At 42.2% G+C, this 3944-nt stretch overlaps 1 non-coding gene across 1 annotated transcript; it reads left to right on the top strand.

Annotated features, from left to right (window-relative positions):
• The first annotated feature begins 919 nt into the window (after positions 1–919).
• Positions 920–1026, top strand: LOC111771674 (U6 spliceosomal RNA). Its single transcript, XR_002805602.1, has one exon. It is a non-coding gene; the product is annotated as a U6 spliceosomal RNA (small nuclear RNA).
• The last annotated feature ends 2918 nt before the right edge of the window (positions 1027–3944 follow it).

Here is a 3944-nt window from a genome sequence, read left to right as displayed (position 1 = left end):
CAAAGAATAACTATATTCCCTGCTTCTCCTAATGTAGCTACTTAGGGCTTTGTATTTATAAATGTGTCTAACATTTTTAATCCTTTTTATTTCTGGTTAGCGATTTCTTGAACTATTATTTTTTTGAAATAATTGTACATTCAAAGAAAGTTACAAGAAATGTAAAGGGAAGTCCTATGCACCCTTTCCTCAGTATCCCCCAATGTTAGCATCTTATATAACTATAGTACAATATCAAACCCAAGAGATTGACATAGGTACAACCCGCAGTGCTTATTCAGATTTCACCAGTTATACATGCACTCACTTGTGTCTGGGTGCATGTGGGGATGTGCGTTTAGTTCTATATAATTTTATCATATGGATAGCCTTGCATCACCACCACCGCAATCAAGATATAGAACATTTCCATCACCACAGGATCCCTCGTGTTGCCCTTTCACAGCCTACCTCCCTCTCCGATTCCCTAACTCCCGCAACCACTAAACATTCTTCTATCTCTTAATTTTATCAGTTTAAGAATGTAATATAAACAGAATCACATAGTATGTAACCTTTTGGGATTAGCCTTTTCCACTGCGCATAACTGTAGGAGATTCATCTAGGTTGTCACGTGTATCAATTGTTCATTCCTTTTTCTTGCTAAGTAGTATTCCAAGGTATGGATGTACCAGTTTGTTTAACCATTCATCTGTGGAAGGACATCTGGGCTGTTTCCAGTTTGGGGCTACTACAAATAAAATTTCTATGGACAGTCATACACATTTTACTATTTTTAAAAAATTCTCAACTTATGTCACCCAAGAACCCAAGAAAGCCTCTTCCTCCTATATACTAGGACTTGAACAAATCCAGGTTTACCTTACTCGTGCTGGCACAGTTTTATGAGAAACAAGCTAGATTAAGAAAAGAACATGGAGTGCTCGCTTTGGCAGCACATATACTAAAATTGGAATGATACAGAGAAGATTAGCATGGCCCCTCCAGAAGGATAACATGCAAATTCGTGAAGCACTCCATGTTTCTGAAAAATCTGTTCTCAGGAAGAATCTGATAAACTCATTCACTCTCAGGTGTAAGTGACTAATAAAAAAAGAAAGAAAAGAACATGGAGTTACACCATATTTTCTCACTGAATTATACTTTTTAATTTATCTGTCTCTGCCTGTCAACTATGAACTACATGGAGGCAGGGACTATGACTGAATTGCCTCTACTCCTAGGGTAGAGCACAGGACCTAGCTTAGGGTAGGTGTTTAGAAAATGTTAGGATCTCTAGGGATGGGTGGGGCCCAGGGATAGATGTTTTATAACAAACTCCATATACTATAATAGGCAGTCAGGGTTAAGAACTACTGTCTAGCTGAATAAACAAATATGTAAAGGGAAAGAAGGAAACCTCATGATAGGAGAGGGCAGACTCAGGACAGGAGGGATCTCAATGTTCTGTTCTCTTTCTCCACCTTACAGAGACAGTTCTGTGTCCAGATTAACCTCTAGACTGCCTGGTAGGGAACTAGTAATTTCCAGTGCTGTGTTTGAGAAGTGCTATTGTTGAAGCCTATGACTGACTGGGGCAAAGAAAACACAGCTTTCATCTGCCCTGTGGGGTTTTACCTATTTGAAAGGCTGCCCCACAAATCTTTGGAGCCCCAGACACCTTCAGGAGTTTGATGGAAAAAGCACTTGGTGATATGAATCACCTGGCGGTGCTTATTTGTTGAGATGGCATAATTATGTCTGGCAGAGCTTTGGAGGAGAGGAACAATGGCTCCTTATATTACTGGATCGCCTGGGAAACACAGCCTAAAACTGACCCTTGACAAATGCCAGTCCTGCCAGACGTCAATAAAATATGTCGGACATATAAAATCACAACAGGGGCTAGGCACAGACTCTGGAAAGATCACTGAATGGCAAGGAGCCAACATTTAAAAACATTTGGGGGATTCAGCAACCACTACAGGAGCTGGTGGAAGGACTGTTCAAAGATTGCAAAACACTTCAACAAGTGACTCAGAGTGATTAGGTCAGAATTGGAGCACACATTGGAAAGGGCCGTGCAAAGGCCTGAGGAGTTGAAGAAGAAAAGAAGGCAGACACAAAATACCAGGGCCTGGCCGCAAGGAAGACTTATGCTTGGGGCACAACCACATTGCATATCAAAATAAAGCTGCCCTTCCTAGAAGACCCCCCAAAAGCAAACATACAAAGGAGTTTTCACCCGAGCAAACTTCACTCACATGCCCTGCCTCTTACGTGAACTTTGGGAGACTGGCAGTCTGCCTGGCTCAGAGTTCTGTTTTAGCATGTGCTGCCGACTACCACCAAGGCCTTTTATAAACTGATGCCAGTTTTGAGGACTTGAGATCTGTGCTATGTCAAAAAGACACAGAGGAGAAGATAACCATTGCTTTTTGCCAAGTGGAGCCAGCGAGCTGGTGAGACTTGAGAGCCAATTCAAAAATTTGAGTTTGTAGCACAAAGGGGACAATTACAGACAACATCCTTAGGTACCTGGTGCCCTAGAAAGCAGGGACCATAGGCCTGGGCTAATTGTTTGAGAAAAGGGCATCTCCTTTATGGTGGAATGTTGAACTATTGGCTGAGCAGGGAGAGTGGAGAGGAAGCAGTAAAGGAAGTAGAGTCTCAGTCTCTGGAAGTGAGAAGACACCTGCAAAATGCTTTCCCTAAGCTTGCTTGGAGTCAAGTAAGCTCTAATTTGAGAAGGCAAGCCCTGCCTTACATATTTTCACAGGCCATCAAAATCCTTGTTCCAGCCTCCACCCACCCTACTGAGAGGGGCAGGTTGAAATCTCATATTAGAATGTGGAAAAGCTGTGACCCAGAGGTCCCTGTTCTCCAAGCTGAGAAGTGAGGTGAGAAATGACATGATCCAGGTGTGTGCCCTGGGGTCTACCTCTCTCGAAGAAAAAGGAACCATGGCAGCCCAAGTGCTGGCAACCATATTTGACATCAACTAAAAAGTTGAAAAAGGTAGTAGCATTGCCAAAAGCAAGAGCGGTGAATGCAAGGAAGGAAGGGCAGGATTGCTTTAGTGCTGATCCAGTGGGCCCTCGGTGGCAACTGTGAGTATGGCCCTGAAGAAGAGGCCAGAAAGCTCCTTGACTGGTCACTTTCAGGCCTGCACTCTATCAGGAACACCACAACTGAGCAGTCAAGATCAGAGGAGGAGAGGAGTGTGGGCAAAGGCAGTAACAGAACACTGTCTAGGATTTGCAGAAGGAGGCATCTGGGGCATCTCAGTGTTGTGCCAAAATCTGTGGGGGAAGGACTTCACCCTCTGATCACAACTGGATTGAAGAAGGCATTCTCTCTCCTCTTTTGTACTCATCTGGAGGTTGATGGAAGGAATGGATAACTGAGTCTTCCTTTGTAATGACTCCAGAGTCTTCTCCCCGGGCAGTTTATAGCATAGTTGAGGCTTCAGACTCGTTTAGACATGAACTCAAATCTTGGCTTTACCACTTTCTAGCTGTGTGAGCCTGGGCAATTTAACTCACTTTTCGGAATCTTTCTATTCCTATCTGTAAAATGAGGATGATAATACTTACATAATAGGGTCATTTTGCAGTTTAAATGAAATAATATATATCGATGAGTAAAACCTAGTAAGCACTCAGTAATTATTATTATTATTATAATTTGGGTTGATTACTATATATTTTCATCCAAAAGAAGACAGTTTTAGATAGTGAAAAAAAAATAAACTTTGAAGCCAGACAGACTCAGGGTTGGATCCTGGCTCTACCACTATCTATGCAAGCTTAGGCAAGCCAATGTGCCCTTATCTCTAACATGGGACATTCCAAATCACCATTAATATTTACTACACAGGCAATGGCAGATCCAAATTTTGTGGAGCATGAAGCTTATATCATTCGGGTTAAATAAGTTTTTTAAAAAGTGTAGACTTAGGTACA

This window comes from Equus caballus, chromosome X, assembly GCF_041296265.1.
Source record: "Equus caballus isolate H_3958 breed thoroughbred chromosome X, TB-T2T, whole genome shotgun sequence".
In the NCBI taxonomy this organism is placed as follows: Eukaryota; Metazoa; Chordata; class Mammalia; order Perissodactyla; family Equidae; genus Equus; species Equus caballus.
The sequence above is the reverse complement of the archived record's forward strand: the minus strand, read 5'-3'. Positions and strand labels throughout refer to the sequence as shown.